Source organism: Gopherus flavomarginatus, chromosome 21, assembly GCF_025201925.1.
Source record: "Gopherus flavomarginatus isolate rGopFla2 chromosome 21, rGopFla2.mat.asm, whole genome shotgun sequence".
Classification (NCBI taxonomy): Eukaryota; Metazoa; Chordata; order Testudines; family Testudinidae; genus Gopherus; species Gopherus flavomarginatus.
In genome coordinates, this window is record NC_066637.1 from 1,395,516 (window position 1) to 1,420,263 (window position 24,748).

Sequence of the window (24,748 nt, forward strand, 5' to 3'; positions counted from 1 at the left end):
GCCTGAGCTCCTGACAGCAGGGATCAGGAGTTTCTTGGCAGTATATATTTTTAAAAGGGATATTTTTAAATTTGCAAAAGTATTGCGAGATTCTAAGTAGTATTTAAATTGTTAAATGGCAGAAGCCTTTCAAATATTCAGCATTCTATACAGGAAATCCTCTCTGTACTGTCAGCTCTGAGTTACCAACAACTCTCCCCCGAGTGATCACACACAGTCACATGGGAATTCTTTGCCAATACTGAGATTAGCTGCTACTCTTGGTATGGACACCAGTAGAGGTTTGCGTTTTAACAGCTAAACTGCAGATAAAATTTAAACCAAGTCAGTTCCACAGCTCTCCTCTCTTCTGGCTTGGATGACAGGCATGCAGGAGCACAGGGCTCTTCTTCACAGAACACGTGTAATATAATAAATGTAACAATACAAATATTCCTGCTCAAGTGTTCCATTATTACAGTACCTGTTCATGGAATGTTTTCCCTCCCCAAGCACCCTGAGCACAAATGCCTGTAAAACAGCTGCTGACAGAAACCAGCGATTCAGCCGGGACTGGAGAATGTGCTACAGGGCAGGAGAGAAAGGAGGAGTTCAGGAGTGTTTTAATGCTTAGTACAGATCGCGTGATACCCTCAGCCCCCTGGCACCAAGGGAAATCACACAGCCTTCAATTTAACCATGATAAAGAACATTCCCATCAATCTAATATTGCCAAAAATGCAATAATAGCTAAAGGGGCTTTGCCAGCCTTGGGCTTGTCTCACCAACTGCACTTGCATCCTAAGCAATAGTTTGATACTCCCTGACAAGCAAAGTCAAACCACTTCTTCTATCCTCTTTCCATACAAGTACAATCACCTTTTATCTTAAGACTAGCGCAGTCCCCTTGATATTTTCCATGGAGAGTAACCCGCAGCACAGGACACAATGTATGCGATGGAGCGCTCACAAAATGAGTGGGGTGTTAGAAAATGAATAAAAGCAAAATGGCTTACCAGGCCCTTGTATCTTAATACAAAAATAGAGCTGTAAATGTCAATTGGCTACATCATGCAAGGATCCTTACCTGAGATGGTATAAATTACTACTTTCAGCTTCCTTTATAAAGCAATAAATGTCACATCTATAAATGTAACTTCCTGCCTAAAAACAGCAATTGTCTAATAGAGCCTCTATATTTCTGGCGGCACACAGGACAAACCGGATTTCTGGGAGAGAATGTCACTCACTACCAGAGGCTCGTGAAAGCCAGTCAAAAACTGGACCAGGTTCAAAATTTCTGCAGGTTTTTTTTAAACTTAAAATGTCTTTGCTGAAGTAAAGGTATTTTATTTAATATTGCCAGTTAAACTGTTCCTTTTAATTATACATGTTCTGCATTATAATTATGGCCCTACCAAATTCATGGCCATGAAAAACTCACCATGGACCATGAAATCTGGTCTTCCACTGTGAAATCTGGTCTTTTGTGTGCTTTTATTACCCTATACTATACAGATTTCATGGAGGAGACCAGCGTTTCTCAAACTGGGGGTCCTGATCCAAACGAGGGTCACTAGGTTATTTTAGTGGGGTCATGATATTGCCAGGGCTGGCTCCAGGCACCAGCGCAGGAAGCAGGTGCTTGGGGCGGCCAATGGAAAGGGGAGGCACGTCCGGCTCTTCGGCAGCAATTCGACAGTGGGTGCCTCAGTCCCTCTCAGAGGGAAGGACCAGCTGGCGAATTGCCGCCAAAGAACGAAGTGGCACGGTAGAACTGCCATCAAAGTGCCTCAGATCATGGATTTATCTTTTTTTTTTCCTTCGCTGCTTGGGGCAGCAAAAAAGCTGGAGCTGGCCCTGGATATTGCCACTCTTACTTCTGCACTGCCTGCAGTGGAAGCGGAAGAGTGGCGGCTCATGGCTGGGGAGAGGCGGCTGGTGGCAGAGCACCCTGCCAGCAGCAGCATTGAAGTAAGTGTGGCAATACCATACCATGCCACTCTTACTTCTGCACTGCTGCCTTCAGAGCTGGGTTGCCGAAAAGCGGTAGCTGCTGACTGAGGGCCCAGTTCTGCAGGCAGCAGCACAGCAGTCAGGGTGGCAATGCCATCCCATGCCATCCTTACTTCTGTGCTGCTGCTGGCGACGGCACTGCTTCAGAGCTGGGCTCCCGGCCAGCAGCCACTGCTCTCCAGCTGCCCAGCTCTGAAGGCAGCGCCACCGCCAGCAGCAGTGCAGAAGTCAGGGCTGCAGTACTGTAACCCCCCATCAATAAGCTTGTGACCTCTTCACAACACCTTTTTGAGTCAGGACCCCTACAATTACAACACTGTGACATTTCAGATATAAATAGCTGAAATCATGAAATTTACTATTTCAAAAATCCTATGACTGTGAAATTGACCTAAATGGACCGTGAATTTCGTAGGGCCCTAATTATAATATAAACAGAACTTTCCTCCAGTCCTGCAGATTTCCCACTGGAGCATTTCCTATCATTTAGACTATGATGTGAACAATCAGTTTAGCATATTTAAATTAATCATAAATTCTAAAGATAAAATGGGTAACCAGATTAATCATAGCGACCAGATTAGTCATAGCTATCTCCGAAATGACAGAAGTTTAGATGTGAACAATGTATCTTTGTTTAGCAGAAGCCCTCTTCTTGTGCTCTTTTGAAGAACGTCCTGTCTTTGACTGCATTATCTAAACAAAACTGTGCAGATAACCCAACAGGGATAGCAAGATAAACAGATATATCATCAGAGGAACAGCAGAACACACATGATGGATTTAGAGCTACAGGAATTCCTCTTTTCTTTCTCTGAAGTTTAGCATATTCTCCTACCGTTGATTTCTCTGTCATGCCAGACCCTCTCCGTCGCGCGTACACACGAAGTGGATACGTAGATAGAAACACACAATTCTGTACCATATCGGTAGATAGTAGATACCCTTGATACTCTGGGTGCATACCATATTCACTGACAAACGCCATGTAGCTCTTCTTGGAGAGATCATTTGTTTCTATAAATAAGGGTAAAATCTTTGTTTTTCAAGTTGCAAATGGTAACCGTTATAAAGATTTTAAAATAATCATTTTTGTGAGGCATCTGTGTACCTTTGGGAAGCAGTGTGTTGAGCGGGGGACACACATGCAAAGGCAGCAGAGTCTGGTGGCCTGAGCACAGGAATTGGATCCAGGATTTCACAAGTTTTAATCCCAGCCCTGCTGCTAGTTTTCACTGGCAGTCTGGGGTAAGGAAGTAAAGTCTCTGTGTTCTTTCCCATTTGCTCATGTTCTGCATTTGCTGCCCAGTCAGTCCTGTAGCTTTCCTCCTACTGAGGCAGTTTTTACAGACTCCTGAGGCCCAAAACATGGTCCAAGCAAGTTAGATGCCCAAGTCCCACTGAAATTCAGTGGGAACCAGGTGTCTACCTCCATTAGCTCCTTTGCCAACCCCATCCCAAAGCACCCGGGAAGGTGGAAGCAGCAGCAGGCAGGGCAGTCACTGGGGATCTGGCAGACATGACATCAGGCTTCAGCTCCCGTGCCAAGCTGGTTGCCACTCGTGAGACTGAGAAGCCTCGATGCACATTCACTGTGCTGGGCTATTGACAGGGCCGCTCAGAGGATTCCGGAGGCCTGGGGCCATCGGCGGCAGGTGGCTCCGGTGGACCTCCCGCAGGCGTGCTGCGGAGGGTCTGCTGGTCCTGCGGCTCCGGTGGAGCATCCGCAGGCACGCCTGCGGGAGGTCCACCGGAGCCGTGGGACCGGCAAGTGGCAGGGGGCCCCCCGCGCGGCGAAATGTCTAGAGCCGGCCCTGTTCGGCGGCGGGGGGTCCTTCCGTTCAGGGACCCGCTGCCGAAGTGTCCCGAAGACCAGCGGCGGGGGCACCCCGCCGGCGAATTACCGCCAAAACGGGACCCGCAGCCGAAGTGCAGCCCGCTCTTCGGCGGTAATTCGGTCGCGGGGGGCCCCCGCCACGGGTCTTCAGGGTACTTCAGCGGCGGGTCCCTGAACGGAAGGGCCCCCCGCCGCTGAATTACCGCCGAAGACCAGGTTGCACTTCGGCGGCAGGTCTCGCTTTGGCGGTAATGCAATGGCGGGGGGTCCTTCTGCCCCGGAGTGGAAGGACTCCCCCGCCAGCAAAGACCAGGAGTGGAAGAAGCTCCGGGGCCCGGCCCCACAAGAGTTTTCTGGGGCCCCCGAGCAAGTGAAGGACCCCGCTCCAGGGGCCCCGAAAAACTCTCGTGGGGGCCCCTGCGGAGCCTGGGGTCTGGGGCAAATTGCCCCTCTTGCCCCCCCCGGGCGGCCCTGGCTATTGATACTGAAACCCAAGTTGCAGAGCAAAGCCAGGCTCCCAGGCACAGTGCAAACCCCAAGTGGGGACCATTCTCAAGGCAATAGCCGAGCAGCTGGAGTCAGTCCCTTCCCCTCCACGTGCGGCTGGGGATGGTGTTCGGCCCATTGGGAAGTGAGTAATTTCCAACAGCCTCTGCTAACTTGCTAGTTTGCCGGTAGGAAAGGTTAGGACAAGAGGTTGTTAATTACAGTAGTGGCCCCTCACAGTGTACAGACAGAATCCCTGCCCTTCATGAAGATCAGCTCTGGTAGCAGGTGGGCAGGCAGATGGAGGAATGGAGTGGCAGCACCAAGACGGATGTGCTGTTCTCCAAAGGTGAGGGCAGTGGATGGGGGAGAAAAGGTTTTCAAAGTAATAAGCAAGAGATGAATGTTTTAGTGGGCCAGTACCCCAGATGTCACAGAATGGGGGGGCCTTGTGGTGGGATTGGAGGGCTCTGGCCTCACAGACCAGTTTGGGGAGCACATTCACATAACAGGAACAGAATGGAAGAGGCACCCAGAGGGCTGTGGGAGAAGAGGATGGTCAGTCTGTTGCGGTTGCGGGGGAGGAGCATGTGATGAGAGTGGCTGAATTGGGACATTCAAGGCCTTTATCTTCCAAGAGCACCACCACCATCTCTCTCACCCAGGTATCAGTGAATTAGCTTAAATTTAGAAACAAGAAGTCATTTCACATCAGAAAAGACAAGTTTTTCCTTTTGAAAATGTCAAAATAAAACCCAACAATTTTGAAACTTTTTTCAACTTTTTTTGAGTTGGGGAATTCGTTGAACCCGTCCCTGTGTCGTGAACAGTTTTGGTTTCCACAAATGAGCATTTTTCAGTGGAAAATATTAGTCAAAAACTCCTTCCCAGCTCTAGCCATTGTCACATCTCACCCAAGTGGACAGTGAAGGTATCCCAGCTACACTTTTGCAGACATGCATCCCATGTACATTTCTGTGCCTCCATTGAAAAACCTCAGTGTTTTCTTGCTCCTAGGATTTTTTTCCCTTTTCTTTTTTTATCTGGGTGTTTAGTAGCTGCTTGAGCAGCTTGCTCATTCCAGGAAATTGTTTGGGAGAGTCGTAATGGCTATTGAATTCAGTAATGGCAACAGAAGTACAATCATTGTCAGAAATGGGTCTAACCAGCTATTAAACAGCATATTGGATCTGATGCAATATAAAATGCATCCCCCATATCTTGTAAAATCTGTTCAAAGAGTTTTTTAAAGTGAGAAAGACTGGATTCTTTCTAAAGTGCTGTGTAAGAAACCTTGGCAAAGCTACCTAAATGCCTGCCTGATCTGAGCTGGTTACTAAGAATCAGTTGCTTACACTGCATTCACAGACTCCGCATGTTTGACAGAACCACAAGACAGATAACCAGAATAGCCACATCAGCGCTAAAGGAGCATATTTGCCAGGCTAACCTCTTCCTCAATAACTAAGTTCAAAGGACACACAGCTGCTCTGGAAAGATTCTTGTAGCTGCAGGTACATTAGAGATAATTCATCATTGGCTTAATCTCTTTTTAATGTTAAATTGAGATGTTTGATTTCCATTAACACATAACCAACACAGGCCATATAATAACTGCAAAATATATTACACATATAAAACATACTAAACATGCACAGTATGGTATGTAGTTTTGTATTAAAACATAAAATGCTTAATAAAAATTAATGTGGGAGGAATGTGTAACTATCTTCATTTGGAAATCAGACTTATGAATGCCTTCTGCTGTAGTTCCTCTGATGAACCCATAATGATGTGTTTCATCTTTTCTGACCTTGATACAATCTGTAATTCTGTTTATGAAATGTCTGCTCATCTTTTAACAACTGTAACCAATTATTACCATATGATTGTTTAATTATATCTGCCTGCACTTCATAACTACTGCTGTTCGTGTTATCCATACGTCATAGTAAGCTGAGATAAAAGGGGATACATTACAGACCCGCTTACGCGTGAATCTGCTTAAAGCACGGTAGTGCCCTGCCTCCCAGTGCAACCTATTTAACATGCAAGACTCGTTAACACGTGATACTTGACAATTGTCCAGCCCATCCTCCAGCTGAATCACTGGTATCGAGCAATGGAAAAATTTGAGTGCTATACCTACCATTCAACACAAAATCAAAAATTAAATCTTTAGACCAGGGCATTATTCAGAATTTTAACAACAATTCTTGACAGGAGCTGATTTCAGCGCTTGTGTCATGCACGTCTTCAGGCATTTCCGAATTCCTGAAACAGTTAAACGTGAAGGAATTTATTTATTTAGTTAAAAAAGCTTGGGATGGAGTAAAACAAAAGTCCACTGAAAATTGCTGGATGACAGCTCTCGGTGATGCCTTTTCTGTCAAAGATGGCTCAGACACGGAAAACTCCAGCAATGGCACTGATTCAGAGCCAGACTTTGAAGGATTTTCGGAAGAAGATGTCCTACAAACACGCACACAGACAAAAGAGGATAAAGATAAACTTCTCTTTCAAATGATAAAAGATTTCAGTTTGGATGCATTGCTGGAAATCATTACTGAGTGGCTGGAGATGGATGAAGATTGCCTGACTTCAGAATTTCTGCCCAAGAAAGAAATATTAACGGACTGTAAGGCTACGTTGGATCGCGAAAGTGATGGTGAGAATTTTAATAATGCAGGCCTAAATGATGAAGATGATGAGGATGTCGCTTAAAAGGTCAAAAATTTGCCCACAGAAGCCTTTAGTGCTGTAGAAACTGTTGTCAGATTTATGGAGGAGCAAAATGCAGAAAATATCGAAATCACTCATCTGTGGCGAATGACAGATTTCATACGAAAGAAAAAAATGGGAGCCAGAAAGAGCAGAAAATAATGGCTTTTTTCCTAAGTGAATCATTGACACTTTTTTCAGCGTGGCCATCTTAACCTGTGGTCTGTTAACATGTGGTCATGATGGCTTGACTCCCGACATCCATGCGTAAAGGGATCTGTACTGTATATCCAGAGATAATAATAACTGGATATTTAGTTTGTCGTCTTTGACGGACCAAGGCCCATGAGACAATGGAAAAAGATGTAGGAGGAGCTTGCCTTAACAGCTATAAACAGCTTCTCCAGTGAATACCGAGCTGATAGAAACACGAGGTTACAATTCAGGGTGCTGAATGTGACAGGCTGAAAGGGAAAGTCCCATTTCCCTCCGCTGAACACAAGGCTTAAGAGGAAAGGGATCCCTTCTCTTGCTGGTTGCCTTGTCAGCAGCCCTGAGACCAGATTAGAGTTATTTACAAGGAATTCTCACCGGTGTGCTTGGCCCTGACTGCAGCAGGATACAGAAGACAGTACCCACTTCCCTGGGGCCTGTAAGATAAACAGACTGATAACATGAGATGTGCCCAGAAGGACACTGTCTGATTAGCATATTTTTGGTGAAGGGTGGGTGACAGTGGCTTTGTGGAAGGGAAAGCAGGGAGGGGGTGCAATGAGGAGGAATTTGAAAAACGAGGTGGGCACCTGGCACACTGGGATGGGGGTAGGGAATTCCAGGCATATGAGTGCGCAAGGAAGGAAGAACAAAGACAAGAGTGTGCAGTGAAATGGGTAAGAAGATGCACAGAAGAGGAGCGTTAATACAACATTAATGGGCTTAATATGAAATGCATCCCAGAAATCTGCACACAGCTGAATAACCAGTGAGAAGGGATAGAGAACCAGAGGCATAGCACAATGGAGAAGAGACATTTCCTGGGGAGACTACCGGGTTTCCTTTGCCTCTCCATTTCAGTGATACCCAGAGGTTGCTCCAGATGGGAGCATGGCATAGGGGCCTTTTCATCCGCTTTGGTGAAAATCCAGCAAAGTCACAAAGGAGCTGGGCAGGGAGCATTGAGGAGCAGAAGCAGAAAGAGAGAGACGAAGTTTGTAAAACTGGTGGGACAAGTCCAGGGAAGACAACCTGGCACTGGAGCCTAGAATGAGCCCAGAGCCCAGAGGAGCGGCAGGGTGACTCTTCTTCATGCGTGCAAGGCAGCGTCAGCAGTATTCTGCGCTTGCATACTGGGGGAGGCCCAGGAGATGGGTGTCGGAAGTGCCAAGATTAGAGATGAAGTCATGGAGGAGGATTTCAGCAGGCTGGGCTGTAACAAAGGAAGTCAGTGGAGACAATGACAATCAGGCTTGCAGACATTCTGTACAGTTGGTGAAAGGGGAGGAAAAGGGGGTCTCAGACCCCAGGATGCTGATGATGATACCTGACGAGTAGAAATTTTCTGTATTATTTTATGAATGGCATGCGTGGCAGTGACTTACCTGACTAGGGATTCCTACCCTTGGACTCAACAGAGTTAAAATGCTCCTGGAGCAGAGGAGACATGCAGTGTGTGTAATGTAACTGTCTCTGCTGGACTAAATGGGTCATTACAGGACTGGCTGAAACCAACCTCCATAGATGGAGAAACTGAACAAACAATTAACACCTAACAATGGCAAACTCTGGCAGGCAAAGTATACAATTTCAGCATGGCTTTGCAGGAGGTGGAAAATGGGCTCAGAGGTGTCAGGAGGCTGTGATAAGAGTTGGCTTTTGGAGACACTCAGCAGCCTCCCCTGGGACTGTCGGAGAGAAGGAAAGAGCCAAAAGGGATTCCATTGGCACAGGGAGTGGGAGGGAACGAACACACAATTCATCAAGCAGGGCTTAATTCGTAATGAAAGAAGTGCCAGGGCGCTGAACTGGCACAAATTAAGCACTGCCATCAGGGGTTTCATTTTAGCAAGGAGGTGCTCCCTAAGGTTTTCTTTAGTAGGCTTGATCCCATTGCCAGTGGCAAACTTTTATGAACTACACATTAGGCTCAACACTCGTTAGCACTGGTCATTGAAAAGATATATTGTCATACTAGCTTGATAGTTGTGAGAAGGCTGGAGTAGCTTGGTCTCCTGGAATGCTGTCCTTGGCATGGGTGCGGCCAATAACCACATGACTCACTCCAGATCATTCCTCAAAAGCTTTGCAGGGCAGCACCTCTATTCTAAGGTGCCTGGAAAGGCTGTTTACAGTGCTGTCTGAGGGGCTACATGTTGAGCTGCTGTACGTTCAGTCATCATCTAGAAAAGCAGGTCTGAGTACAAATGCTGTGAAATGAGGCCAAGCTGTTCTAGAGCACAGCACCTAACCTCATGGCCTGATTTTCAGAGTCAATTTGAAATGCAGGTGCTCAGTGCCTCTGAAAATCAGGCCACAGATTTGGATGCTTGTAAGCCCGTGGCTAATTCACTGGCCCAAGCACCACAGAATGCTCTCCAGCCACAGGATCCCAGTCCCTTTTCTTCAGGACTTGTGATTTATTAATAATAAAACACAGGGTCAATCTGTCAGTCATGCTCCTTCCCTCTGACCCAGGCTGTCCTGCAGGGGTCTTTCTACCCTCTCCAGAGCTACACTCCACAGGCCGTCTGCCTGGGAGTCCAGCCCAGGAGAGCCTCTCCGCTCCCTTCTCGACTGCACTCAGCAGCCACTACCTGCAAGTGACATACAAACTGGATTCTTCTTCCTGCTCCAAGGACTACTTCAGGAGCCCACCTGCAGGTCTTACAACTCCACTGAACTACACTCAAGCTCTCTCCTAATCCCTGGACTCAGAGCATCAGCTGGGAGGCAGCTGATTAGCCACACGTGGCTCTGGGCCCAATTCCCCTAAAGGACTAATCACCCTCTGACAGGGTCTAACTATGCATTTTGTGTCTAAATTTCAGACACTCCATGTCTGAAAATTCTGCTTTATGCCACATTTTTCTCCATATAGAACTTTGCAAAAGACGGTTACTCACCTTTGTAACTGTTGTTCTTCGAGATGTGTTGCTCACATCCATTCCAGTTAGGTGTGCGCACCGCGCGTGCACGTTCGTCGGAAACTTTTTACCCTAGCAACTCCAGTGGGCCGGCAGGTCGCCCCCTGGAGTGGCGCCGCCATGGCGCTCGATATATATCCCTGCCGGCCCACCCGCTCCTCAGTTCCTTCTTGCCGGCTACTCCGACAGTGGGGAAGGAGGGCGGGTGTGGAATGGATGTGAGCAACACATCTCGAAGAACAACAGTTACAAAGGTGAGTAACCGTCTTTTCTTCTTCGAGTGATTGCTCACATCCATTCCAGTTAGGTGAATCCCAAGCCATACCTAGGCGGTGGGGTCGGAGTGAGAAGTCGCAGCCTGGAGCACTGCAGATCCGAAGGCCGCGTCCTCTCTTGACTGCTGGACCAGGGCGTAGTGGGAAGCAAAGGTGTGGACCGATGACCAGGTCGCTGCCCGACAGATTTCCTGGATGGGCACACGGGCGAGGAAAGCCAGTGACGACGCCTGCGCCCTGGTAGAATGCGCAGTCACACGGCCCGTAGGAACGTGGGCCAGCTCATAGCAGGTCCTGATACAGGACGTTACCCATGAGGATAACCTCTGCGAGGAGATAGGAAGCCCCTTCTTGCGGTCCGCTACTGCCACGAAAAGTTGGGGGGATTTGCGGAACGGTTTGGTCCTCTCCACATAGAACGCGAGAGCCCTACGGACATCAAGCGAGTGGAGTTGCTGCTCCCTGCCTGAAGAGTGAGGTTTCGGGAAAAAAACCGGGAGGAATATCTCTTGGTTGATGTGGAAGGTCGAGACTACCTTGGGGAGAAAGGCAGGGTGTGGCATCAGCTGCACCTTATTTTGTGGAAGACTGTATACGGGGGGTCTACCACGAGAGCCCGGAGTTCCGACACCCGCCTAGCTGAGGTGATAGCTACTAAAAAGGCAGTCTTCCAAGAGAGATAGAGTAGGGAGCAAGTAGCTAACGGCTCAAAGGGGGGCCCCATGAGCCGAGACAACACTAGGTTCAGATCCCAGGTTGGAGCAGGGAGTCGGACGTTAGGGTATAAACGTTCCAGCCCTTTCAGGAATCTAGACACCGTCGGGTGAGAAAAAACGGAGTGGCCATCCCCACCGGGGTGAAAGGTGGAGATAGCTGCCAGGTGGACTCGCAACGACGATATCGCCAGACCCTGTTGTTTGAGGGACCAAACATAGTCTAAGATATTGGCCACCGAAACTTCCATAGGGCGGAGACCTTTCTCCACGCACCAACAGGAGAAACGCTTCCACTTGGCCGAGTATGTCGCTCTAGTGGAAGGCTTCCTGCTGCCCAAAAGTACCTCCCGTACCGGGGTGGAGCAGCGCAGTTCAGAACCAGTCAGCCACGCAGGAACCACGCCGCTAGGTGCAGCGACTGCAGGTCCGGGTGACAGAGAGTCCCGTGTTCCTGGGTAATCAGGTCCGGGTGAAGGGGCAGGGGAACTGGGTCGGCTATGGCCAGGTCCAGCAGCATGGGGTACCAATGTTGCCTAGGCCACGCCGGGGCTACCATGATCACGCGAGCCCTGTCCCTGCGCACCTTCAGAAGGACCCTGTGGACCAGTGGGAACGGGAGAAACGCGTAGTACAAGTGGGTCGTCCACGGAATAAGGAAGGCATCCGCTATAGACCCGGGCTCCCTGCCCTGAAAGGAGCAGAACGCCTGGCATTTCCTGTTCCCCCCCGGACGCCAAGAGGTCCACACGGGGACAACCCCACCTCTGGAAGATCGAGAGGGCGACGTCCGGGCGAAGGGACCACTCGTGTGAGAGGAAGGATCTGCTCAGGCGGTCCGCCAGCGTGTTCCGTACTCCGGGGAGGAAGGAAGCCGTGAGGTGAATGGAGTGGGCTACACAAAAGTCCCAGAGTCGCATCGCCTCGTGACATAGGGGAGAGGATCTGGTGCCGCCCTGCTTGTTGATATAGTACATGGTTGTCGTGTTGTCGGTAAACACCGCGACACAACGACCTTGAAGCTGGTGACAGAACGTTTGACAAGCAAGGTGGACCGCTCTCAACTCCCGCATGTTGATGTGCATCCTCACCTCCTGCGGGGACCACAGGCCCTGCGTTCTCAGGGTTCCCAGGTGGGCCCCCCAGCCGAGATCTGAGGCATCCGTTGTCAGGGACACCGAGGGCTGAGGAGGGTGGAAAGGGAGCCCCGCACACACTACGGACTGGTCTAGCCACCAGCTGAGAGAATCTAACACCCCCTGGGGGATTGTGATCAGCATGTCTAGCGGCTGCCTTGCCGGCCGGTAATGTTCGATGAGCCACAACTGGAGGGGCCTCATGCGGAGCCGAGCGTAACCGGTCACAAACGTGCATACTGCCATGTGGCCTAACAGGGTTAGACATGTCCGTACTGATGTCAAGGGGGCTACCCGTAATCGCTGAACGATCGCCGACAATGCCTGGAACCTCGGTAACGGCAGAAGAGCCCTGGCCACGGTGGCGTCCAGGACGGCCCCGATGAACTCCACCCTCTGCGTGGGGATCAGGGTGGACTTGTCCATGTTGATCATGAGGCCCAAGGTAGCAAACAGGCCGGTGATCACGCGGACGTGGCTGCAAACTTGCAGTTCCGACGTGCCCCGAATTAACCAATCGTCTAGGTAAGGGAACACGTGGATACGACTGCGCCGAAGATGTGCCACAACGACTGCCATGCATTTTGTAAATACCCTCGGGGCCGTAGAAAGGCCAGATGGGAGGACTGCAAATTGGTAGTGAAGGGGGCCCACCACGAAACGAAGGAAACGTCTGTGGTGTGGTCAAATGGCAATGTGAAAATAAGCGTCCTGCATGTCGAGGGCGGCGTACCAGTCTCCCGGATCCAGGGATGGGATAATGGTCCCCAGGGATACCATGCGGAACTTCAACTTCACCAGGTATTTGTTGAGCTCTCGCAGGTCGAGGATAGGCCTGAAGCCTCCCTTGGCCTTGGGGATCAGAAAGTAGCGGGAATAAAACCCCTTGCCTTTCTCGTTTTCCGGAACCGCCTCTATAGATCCTTTGTTGAGGAGCGTCTGTACCTCCTGTCGAAGGAATTGCTCGTGAGAGGGGTCCCTGAAGAGGGACGAGGAAGGGGGGCGGGAAGGAGGAAACGATGTAAACTGCAGGCGGTATCCCGTCTGCACCGTACGCAAGGCCCAGCGGTCCAATGTTATTTGGGTCCACGCCGGAAGGAAAAACGAAAGGCGGTTGGAAAACGGGGGGGAAGGATCCGTGGGGGAAACTGTTACTGCGCCCTCGGGCGCACCTTCAAAACGAAGGCTTGGGTCCAGGCGGGGGCTTAGAGGAGCTTTGATTCTGCCCCCCTTGGTTCCCCGAATGCCTACGCCTTCCATTCCTGCCACGGCGCCTATTGAGGTCCTGCCGTTGGCGGAACTGGGGGTATGGCCTGCGCTGCTGCTGCTGCTGTGGCCGGAAGGGTCTGCGCTGCGTTCCCGGCGTGTGCATCCCTAGGGAGCGCATAATGACCCGATTGTCCTTGAGACTCTTAAGTCTGGGGTCTGTCTTTTCCGAAAACAGGCCCTGGCCTTCGAACGGGAGGTCCTGGATGGTATGTTGGAGCTCCGGTGGAAGGCCAGAGACCTGCAACCAGGAGATACGGCGCATCGTTACCCCCGAGGCGAGGGTGCGGGCAGCCGAGTCTGCAGCGTCTAAAGAAGCTTGCAACGATGTTCGTGCAACCTTCTTGCCCTCGTCTAGAATGGCCGCAAATTCTTGGTGGGCGTCTTGTGGCAGCAGCTCTTTAAATTTGTCCGCTGCCACCCACGAGTTGAACGCGTATCTACTGAGCAGGGCTTGTTGGTTCGAAACCCTGAGCTGCAGGGCCCCAGCCGAGTAGACTTTGCGTCCAAGGAGGTCCATACGTCTGGCCTCCCTGGATTTGGGGGCTGGAGCTTCCTGTCCATGACGCTCCCTGTCATTCACCGACTGCACCACCAGGGAACACGGTGTCGGGTGGACGTGGAGGTACTCGTAGCCTTTGGAGGGGGCCATGTACTTCCTCTCGACGCCCCTCGCCGTAGGGGGGATGGAGGCCGGTGACTGCCAGATTGTATTGGCATTGGCCTGGATCGTCCTAATGAAGGGTAGGGCGACCCTGGTGGGAGCATCAGACGAGAGGATGGTGACAATCGGGTCCTCGATCTCAGAGACCTCCTCGGCTTGTAGGCTCAGATTCTGAGCTACTCGCCTAAGGAGGTCTTGGCGCGTCGTGGGGGTCGCTGGTAGGCATAGGCTTCTTACAGGCCGCACACTGCTTAAAGCCCGGCGAACCAGGCATGAGCCCGGTGCCGGGTGCCGGGAAGGGCTACAGCCCCCGGCGAACAACTATCTACAATACTATTTTACACCAAATTACTTAACTAACTACACTTAACGATCTAACTAACAACTATAACAATAACGATAGTTAACAAGGAGAGCTAGGGACGTGGAGGACAGCTATGCCGCGCTCCACAGTTCCAACGACCGACACGGCAGTAAGAAGGAACTGAGGAGCGGGTGGGCCGGCAGGGGTATATATCGAGCGCCACGGCGGCGCCACTCCAGGGGGCGACCTGCCAGCCCACTGGAGTTGCTAGGGTAAAAAGTTTCCGACGAACGTGCACGCACGGCGCGCACACCTAACTGGAATGGATGTGAGCAATCACTCGAAGAAGAACATTCTCTTGCCAGTTATCCAAAACCAAAATTCCTAGGTGAGTTATTGCCTCAATCCCAACATTAGCCTCTGCAAAGCAATATAATCCTATTGTGTTTGTAAGATGAATGCGTACAATGGGACCTGGCCACTCTGATAAGGGTAACTTCAAGGGAATCATCATTAGGCTTTGTCTATTTTTGATAGGAAGTATTTTTGTTACAAATTGCATAACTTTGAACTACTGTAAACCAATCCAACTCAAGCAGAGTTTTACAGGGACAGTCTCAGAACGGCAAAATCAGGGATTACGGGATTCTACAAAAGGCTGCCCCCAAGGAGGAATATTTTTCATTCCCAGGATTTGAGAAATTTATTTAAAAGATATTTGCAAGCAAAGAACTAAGAAGAAAATGCCACTCTTTGGAGGCTGACCTCTAGGAAAGCGAGCTGGCCTCCCAAAGACATTTTATGGATCATTGATCACTATCATATCCAATAGCAACAGAACTGCCATACCCCTCAGAAAAACCCAACTCCACACCAGGAAATGTATCCCAAATTGAGGTTGACAAAATCAGACAGACAGCCTCAGCTGTTTGTACAGGAATGAGCGGTATATTTATTTGGGCTTAGAGGGGACATGTTAAATTTTATTTCTTGTAAATGTTTTGCTCACAAAGCAGGAAGTTGCTACAAAGTCAAATGGATTAGACAATTAAGGCGAGCGAACATAATACAAATCTGCATTTGTTCAGCTGCTTCTTAAAAGAGTTCACCATTTTCTTTCTCCCACAAGTCAATTTACTCAGGGAGATCAGGCTCTTCTCCAGATAAGCACATTGACTTTAAAATAAAATGTATGCCAACAGCTGCAGCACTGAGACTGAAGCAGACAGAGATGTGGCAGTGAATGATAATTAAATACATTTTCTTCATCCGTCATTTTTTTACTGCAGGTGCCAGTGGAATAAATCTAGGCTTGACTCTTTTGTCAGCTGGCAGTGAACACATTTTAACATGAAATCTCAGGGGATGAATTAAGAGTCACTTGGCCTTGTAAAGGAGGGAGGGTTTTACTTCTAACCTGCCAAGTGGGCAACTCATAGCTTATTGGTTTCATAATATTTTATTATTTTGATGATACATAGGTGATGCTATATTTCAATTCACTACTGTACACTGAGTGGAACTCAAACCATTTCTACCATCCATTGCAAATAAATATTTTTCATAAACTTTTCTGAGATTTTGCAACTTTTATTTTTTTAAGTAAGTAGCCACTTGTGTACTTTACACAAGTTAGATTTAATCTCTTTGTACTTCTTTCATTCACAGATCCCAGGCACAGTTACAATGGGAGCATTGTGTTGACAAACAGGATGGAGGAATATTTTGAGAGAAGGGATAGAACAGGTCTGGTTAAGTTCACGGGGCAATTTCTGAGGTTGGGAAATTAGACCCACAATTGCTCAGTGGTATTTGCTTTGTTGGCTTGACAAATTAAACCTTATTATTTGTATTGTGAGAGTGCCTACAGCCCCACTATGCTAGGCACTGTACACACACGCACACCACACACCAGGACCTTCTTCAAAGAGCTTACAATCCAGGAGAAGCCGTGCAGAGAGAATGCTGTACAAATCCTTGTCTATTTCAGGACACATGCATCATTGCTTTAAGTTCTGATTCTAGTTCAATCACCATCAAGACAGCAATACCAGAGTAATTTATTTTGATTGTTGCCAATTCATGTGGCCAGCACCACACTCAATTTTAATAAACTACCATCTGGCAGCAACAACCAAACCAACTTCTAGAAAGAAGATCCACAATAACTTTTTCCTTATAACAACTTACCTGCTGGACAGGACCTACAAGACCATTGGTCACTTTCACTGCCTTTCATTCTGGTAAAGTGCTTATGTTCACACATTACATTTGTGTTATTTTTAGATTTTTAAAAACTGAATACAACAGCGTAAAATTAAAATAGCACATGTTCTAATTAGACAGTACAGGCTTAAAGCAACTTACTTTGCTTCAGTATGTTTTAACTTCCTACATTCTTACATTCCTTTTTCTCAAATAATAGCGTAAGATTTCCTCACATATCTTTACTTGTGAATACTTCAGACTAAAGCAGAGGCAGTAGAAAGCAGCTAAGAAAGAAGTTTAAATTTCAAACAGAGGCCAATGGCAGTGGAAGCTTAGCAAACTCCCGTTTTGTACACATCACATTTCAAAGGAAGTGAGTAATACAGGAGTCAAAGAACATACAGATCTCAACTTGTAAAAGGCCAAATTCAAACACTTACATATGGAGATATACCTATGTCATAGAACTGGAAGGAACCTTGAAAGGTCATTGAATCCAGCCCCCTGCCTTCACTAGCAGGACCAAGTACTGTCCCTGACAGATCCCCACCTTGATCCCTAAATGGGTCCCTTGAGGGCTGAACTCACAACCCTGGGTTTAGCAGGCCAATGCTCAAGCCACTGAGCTATCCCTCCCCTCCACTTAGGAGCTCCCAAGCTTAAAGACAGTAAATATTTTCATGGTGCCCCCTTTCCCCCACCCGAATGAAAGCATTCTGTAGTGATATAAAACTGGTAGCAAAGCATTTTGTTATGCTTCAGGTTAGTAACACTATTTAGGAGAAACTCCAAAGCCTGCTTAACAGCACACTGTATTTATAACTCATGGTATCATGAATTAGGCAGACTGGTGTTTGTTCCCCAGGGGCAATGCTAGTCTGGATCATTGTGATAGTGGCCTGTTCATTAGCCCAAGCTCTGGAAGCCACTCTTCTGCCTTGAGAGCCCTCAGTAAACTTTTTTATTAATATTATGTTAATTATAATAGGTGGTGTCTGAAGGCCACAGTCAGGATCAAAATCTGATTGTGCTGGATGCCATAACAGAGAGAGAGTCCCCTCCCCAAAGTGCTGGGGTGGGATTTTCAAAAGCATGATTTAGGAGCACAAGTCCCACTGACTTCTCATGGGATGGAACGTCTGTAAATTCCACCCTTTGACAACAGACAATACGGAAAGAATCAGAAATTAGATTACATCCATGTTCAAATGATTTTTCAGGTAAGTAGGGTTATCCTCTCAGGCCAAAACAGCTAATGGAGATACTACACCAACAAGCCAAACAAAACCAAGACCTTATCAAATCATAAAACCTTGAAAAAATGGCTGTGTCAGCTCAAAACAAGTAACTTCATCTATAAAATGTCTAATCTTCTGGAGTGAAACAAACACGAATATGCAGTTTCAAACCAAGATTAGTTACTCGTACACACTTAATTTTAAGATCTTTAGGAGAGAGAAACTAGCGTGTTCTTGAATAAATGTTGTGATCTCACATTGATCTAATGTTTTCATTCTGCAATTTACTACTGAAAAGTAATGAATAAGGATTTCTTCACAAACAGCCAGATAAAGAGCTGATTTTAACATTTGCTATTTTAAAAATGGGCCTGAATTTTTTTCAGTGGCAAACGCTAGCACAATTATTCAATGTTTACCTAAAAAGCACAGTTTAGCTGATTAACCCCATGTTCCCACTGCAAACTGTAAGAAGTATCTTGGTAAAAATTAAATTATTTTAAGGTAAAATATCCAGGAAAATTCAGTAAGAGATGATCAGATTCAATTACATTTTCTTTGTAAAGCAGCACTCACATTATCTATTGCAGTGCCACAGATAAGTTCATTTGGCTGGCAGTTTATGTTCTCCCTCTACTATTAGGTGAGCTATTTGTGATTGGAGATTGGTTGTCTCTGAGCTAGCCTTCTGTCTGAACCTGCAGAACAGAGTTCATAGTCATTGCAATGAAATTGATTGTGATGTGACATATGCAGCATCATGGTCAAGTCTGAGCAAGTCTGTAATCACCTGTACTTCTATCATGGCCAAGTGTCTCAAGAAAAATTCTGAAAAACAAATGAGGTATAAGTAGTAGTGTTTAGATCTGGAATTTTTCCCCAATATGAAAAAAAATACAATAAAGTTGTGCCCACTGTGTAGCAAGTAACTATAGACCTTCCTATTCTTATTGTGACATCAACAACCTGTAGGTGGGTAGTTCTCAACCAGGGCTCTGGAGCAGGTTTCCTTGGTGCATGGACTGGGACTTCTGCTGTGTACAAAACACTGCTGAGCAAACTGCCTGCTAAACCCACAGCATGTAAAGCAATAACAGAACCATTCCGACTTGCTCAAATGTATGTTTTACCATTGTTGACCACCATGTTGTATTGGGTGAAATTACAGCATGACAAGGACAATAATAAAGTTATTTATCTCCTAACCAAACTTCTGGCTTTTGACCTCTGCTGCACACAGGAGGCCCCTCGTTTCTCCGCAGGATTGTATAGAGAGCACTGCACATTCCAAGCTTCCTGGTGAGCAATTAAAAAAGAGATTGTCAACAGAATAGACTATTGTCTCAGGGTAATGGTCTCCTGATGCCAGGTAAATGCCATTTTGAAGCCAGGGCATTTTTCAGATATAAACATTGCAGGAAAACCAAAGCATTTATTTGCAATTGGGAGACATTCATCCTGTAACAATGTTCTGTTCCAATGACTTTTTTCTATTACAGCAAATGATTAATGATGTATGCTCTGTCACTGTTTGTGATGAATGCTGGTATAGGAAAGTTGCAGTTGTGAATGTTATTTTAAAATGCTGAATTTTTATTGGCTTAGAGAATGGATGCATTCTGTGCCTCTGCCATGCATAATTTAGAAACAAAATACAGTATTCTTGTGAATAAGCCAGTCACTGATTGGCTTGGCAATTTTTCACTGGTCAGTCAGTAAGGGAAATTCATCTAGCAGTGCGACTGGCTGACACCAATTTCATCTGGAAAAATTACATGTAGAAGCTTTGTTCACAAGTGTAATTGCGACTGGTGCCTATAAAGACCTTTCTGGAAAAAAACATCCACCCAAGTGGAGCAGGTTTTGATTTCATCACAACTTCGCTTGAAAAAGAGAAAACAAAACCAATGCAAAAAAATTATATTTTATATATACACGCACACAAATTCAAAAATTAAATTAATTACAATAACTACAAGTCAGAAAATTAAATGTAATAAGTTTTTAATATGCCCATAAATCAAATCATTGCAGATCAAACCCATAGTGCATCAGCGGCATCATTTCCCTTCAGATATATGTAAAATGTTCATCATTCATATTATGGAAAATGGTAAATGGGAAAGTCTTACAGTAACTCCTCTCCTTTCTCAGTTGAACTGGGTTCCTGGCATTTCATATCTTAATTTGATCATCTTTATTAGCATCCTTTCTTGGAAAATATAAAAATTCAATCTAAAGGATACTTGAGCAAAAAGAAAAAACACCCCAAAGATAAAGCAGTGCTTATTTTTCTACTCATAATTTTTGAGAATATGAATTAAGATTACCCCAAAATAGATCTGAATTTATTCAATTCTGCAGATAACTATTAATTTGAAAGAAATCACTGACACAGATAATGCACTGCAATTCTATCTCCCCACTCTAAGAAATGACCAGAGAGGACTGCAGTCCATGGTGAACCAGAGGGCTAGTTTCATGAAATATACAGGTTATAAACCACAATTTAGATAGTGAACAGGAACCACAGCTTTATTTACAGAGCAGAACCCACTGTCAATGCCTAAATGATAATGGAAAAAGTGGGATGGATCCAAATGCAGTGGCCAAGCGTTTATCAACATCACCTGCCATTTAACTGCATCTATAGAAGGTCAGGAACAATGTAAACTTGGTGTTACACACAGCTGGATTACCAACTTGGTTCTGTCTGAGTGTAACAATTTTAAGCATTTCTGTATAAAACAGTTAATACTAAGACCAACAAAAATTCATTTCCCATTTTAGTGTTTACACCTCTTAAATACTTAAACTGTTACTCCCCATCTCTCACCCCAAGCATAGCTTAGGCAAGCCATGCAAAGCACTATTTAGCTCTTTCTTCAGTATCTTTTTGCTATTCCCTGAACTTCCTCCAGTTGGTTTAAATCCTTCCTGTACTGAGGTGTGAGAAGCATTCTGGCAAGTCACACCAGAACTGTAGAAAAGGGAACAGTTACCACCCGGCCCTGTGACAGTATACCTCCCTTTACAAAACAGGATACATTTTAAAGTGTTCCTAACATGAAATTAATTTAAATTCTACTTGCATGACAGACTGTTAGACTCTCTTGGGTAATTTTTTGCTTTGGTTTGGTTTTTTTGGTGCAAATTATTTAAGGTACATACATGTTAAAAGTCAAACTGTATAAGCAGGTCTTTACCCAATAGGCCTAAGTAGCTGAAAAGCTCTGAATAGGCACTTTATAAGCCTCCATTAAAAAGTTTTTAAAAACACTATCTTCAGAAAGTTTAATTGACTTTAACTTTGTCATGAAAAAGAAATTTTAATGTGGAAGCTTTTGTTTGAGTCACATTGCCCTTGTCTCTGAATTCTCCAGCCTCTCTCATTTCATACCTGTTCCTCATCAATGCTCTTTTGTACCTGTGCCACAGAGGAGCTTTTAGAGGCAGACCTACTGTACATCCTCATGGGAGCTAAAGGTGGGCTCATAAATTCGTATCAAATGCCAGTTGGAGCTAGACAAACTGTTTCAGAAGAGTGGGCAGAAGGAGCTTGGTTTTGCCGGCAGCCAGGTATTGTGCTTAGCAGAAGCAGGATAACCACACTCCCTGGACAAGTGTGCACTGAGCACTTTTAAATGGACCTACCACACAGTACCGGAAGACAGGAGTATACCTGTGTACCCCAGTAAGAACAACCACCCAGGTAGTACCCAGATCCTGCACTATGTCCTGGAACACGGGGTGTCTCTTTGCAGAGTTGAGCTCACCAGCAAGTGCCGTACATACCAGAACCTGCGCAAGAGCAAGCTCTTAGTTTATCACAGAGATGATCCAAGTCTGGGGAACACCCCAATAAAACAAATGGCAAGGAATTCTACAAAACCCACCTTTGCCACCCATGTCTTCTCCAAGGCTGTTGAGATGGCAGTGGGTAGAGGTGGACATATTTATGAGCCGATTATGTGACATTTACCCAGAGCACTGAATAGGTGCCTAGAGTTGTATTTAAAAAATCCAAGTGAATAATAATATAATAGATAAAAAGCATTTTATCTTGCCAAGTAAAGAGACTATGAAGCTTAAGAGTCCAAGTACAAATAAAGTGCAACAAGCCCTTTGTGTAGCACAGAACCAAGTACAGCAACTACCGGCTGAAGCATTAGCTTTGTTGGACAAGCAGACCATCGCCACGCAGAGGTTTGAAAACAAGTCTAGGATGCAGGCAGCAACTAGAGACCAATCGGAGCAGAATATGGATCTAAGGGGTATAAAATAGAGATCACCAGATAAAACCCTGTAGAGAAGAATCACAGCTCAGTTAGTCAATGTGCCAGACACCACACCACAGCAGGACTCCTTTATTTGGGTAATGTTATTTGCTTCTAATCCAAGCAATGTAAGGTACAAACAGATACCACAGAGAGGGCTTTGCAAACAATCATTTGCCAAGAACAAATGAGCTGAACCAACAAGAGATGCAAAAAAAAAACAAACAAAAAGCACAAAAAGGCACCCAACCAATACTTGTAAACAATCAACCTTGTATTCTGTGCTTATCCCAAATGCTTCTCAGGCCACAGCCAAAAGGTAGGATACTGTATCATTGTCACAGCAAAACAGAACATATATGGCTGGGCCTTTGAAAGGGATTCTGGGATCAGGCATTCAGCTTCTGCTGAAAGTGAACTGAAGTTGAGTCAACTGAAGAGGAGGTGGAATTGACTGCATCAGACTGGCAGGAAAAGATCTCTTTTTAAGACTGCATTAGTGTCCCATTAGCAGGACTACATATATCCTCATCCCCTATGTTCTATGGAATCAATGTAACTTTAGAAGAGCGCCACTCCCGATTGCCCTAGAAGAGCCATCCTGGGAGAACACTGAGCTTAGAGGGCCACAGGTCTTCAACATGGCTCTGTTCAGCTGGTGATTCTTCCAAAAGGAAGTTGACAGGCTGTGTATATACATGACTTTCAATGAAAGCTGAATGCTTAACTGCTCTTTGTACCCTTGAAAATCTCCCCTAGTTTACCTAAAACAAAATAATTAAGGGGACAGAAGTGTTTACCAGGGCAGTGCCACACAGGATCAATTAGTACCGCAACTGTAGGTGCATTTTCACAGCTTCATAAAGGGCCAAAATCCTAATAATATGTATGTAAGATCTTGACCACAATCTCTGTTAAGAATTTTTCACAGAGGCCCAATTTCCACAGCTTGGTCTGCAGCATGAGGCCTAGCTAACAATGGACAATATATGGCTAAAGAAAAGCTGGGTGAACAGGAGACAACCTTGCTTTGTTTCAACTAGATAAGCAGAGTCAGCATAACTCCAGATGGTGAGCAGTAACTGGGTGTGCTTAGCGTGAGTTACAGGCACACAATGCACTGAGAGGAGCCTCAAAGTCTACTCCCTGGTGCAGGACGGAGATACAGACACACTACACAAATGCCAACCCTCTGGTTCAGGGAGAGGCCTAACATGTGGTAAGAAGGTAAGAAATGGCTGTACCGGGTCAGACCAAAGGTCCATCCAGCCCAGTATCCTGTCTACTGACAGTAGTCAATGTCAGGTGCACCAGAGGGAGTGAACAGAATAGGTAATCATCAAATGATCTCTCTCCTGCCATCCATCTCAACCCTCTGACAAACAGAGGCTAGGGACACCATTCCTTATCCTTCTTGGCTAATAGCCATTAATGGACTTAACCTCCATGAATTTATCCAGCTCTCTTTTAAACACTGTTATAGTCTTAGCCTTCACAACCTCCTCAGGCAAGGAGTTCCACAAGTTAACTGTGCACTGTGTGAAGAAGAACCTCCTTTTATTTGTTTTAAACCTGCTGCTTATTAATTTCATTTGGTGGCCCCTAGTTCTTATATTATGAGGAAAAGTAAATCACTTTTCCTTATTCACTTTCTCCACATCACTCATAATTTTATATACCTCTATCATATCCTCCCTTAGTCTCCTCTTTTCCAAGCTGAAAAATCCTAGACTCTTTAATCTCTCCTTATATGGGACCCGTTCCAAACCCCTAATCATTTTAGTTGCGCTTCTCTGAACCTTTTCTAATGCCAGGATATCTTTTTTTGAGATGAGGAGACCAAATCTGTATGCAGTATTCAAGATGTGGGCATACCACGGATTTACAGAAAGGCAATAAGATATTCTCAGTCTTATTTTCTATCTCCTTTTTAATGATTCCTAACATCCTGTTCGCTTTTTTGGCTGTCGCTGCACACTACGTGGACATCTTCAGAGAACTATCCAAGGTGACTCCAAGATCTTTTTCCTGATTAGTTGAAGCTAACTTAGCCCCCATCACATTGCATGTATAGTTGGGGTTATTTTTCCCAATGTGCATTACTTGACATTTATCCACATTAAATTTCATTTGCTGTTTTGTTGCCTAATCAAAAAGATCTCACAAAGCTAAGTGAAGTTCTTCACAGTCTGCTTTGGTCTTAACTATCTTGAGCAGTTTAGTATCATCTACAAACTTTGCCACCTCACTTTTTACCCCGTTCTCCAGATCATTTATGAATAAGTTGAATAGGATTGGTCCTAGGACTGACCCTTGGGGAACACCACTAGTCACCCCTCTCCATTCTGAAAATTTACCCTTTGTTCCCTGTCTTTTAACCAGTTCTCAATCCATAAAAGGATCTTCCCTCTTATCCCATGACAGCTTAATTTACGTAAGAGCCTTTGGTGAGTGACCTTGTCAAAGGCTTTCTGGAAATCTAAGTACA

At 46.0% G+C, this 24,748-nt stretch overlaps 1 protein-coding gene and 1 long non-coding RNA gene across 8 annotated transcripts in view; one reads left to right on the forward strand and one right to left on the reverse strand.

The window, feature by feature from the left end:
• The window catches only part of CAMTA1 (calmodulin binding transcription activator 1), an 863,171-nt gene that overhangs the window by 743,942 nt on the left and 94,481 nt on the right, over positions 1-24,748 (reverse strand). The window lies entirely within an intron of this gene.
• LOC127038748 (uncharacterized) overlaps positions 1-24,748 on the forward strand; it is a 471,922-nt gene that overhangs the window by 343,285 nt on the left and 103,889 nt on the right. The gene's annotated exons all lie outside the window — the stretch shown is intronic.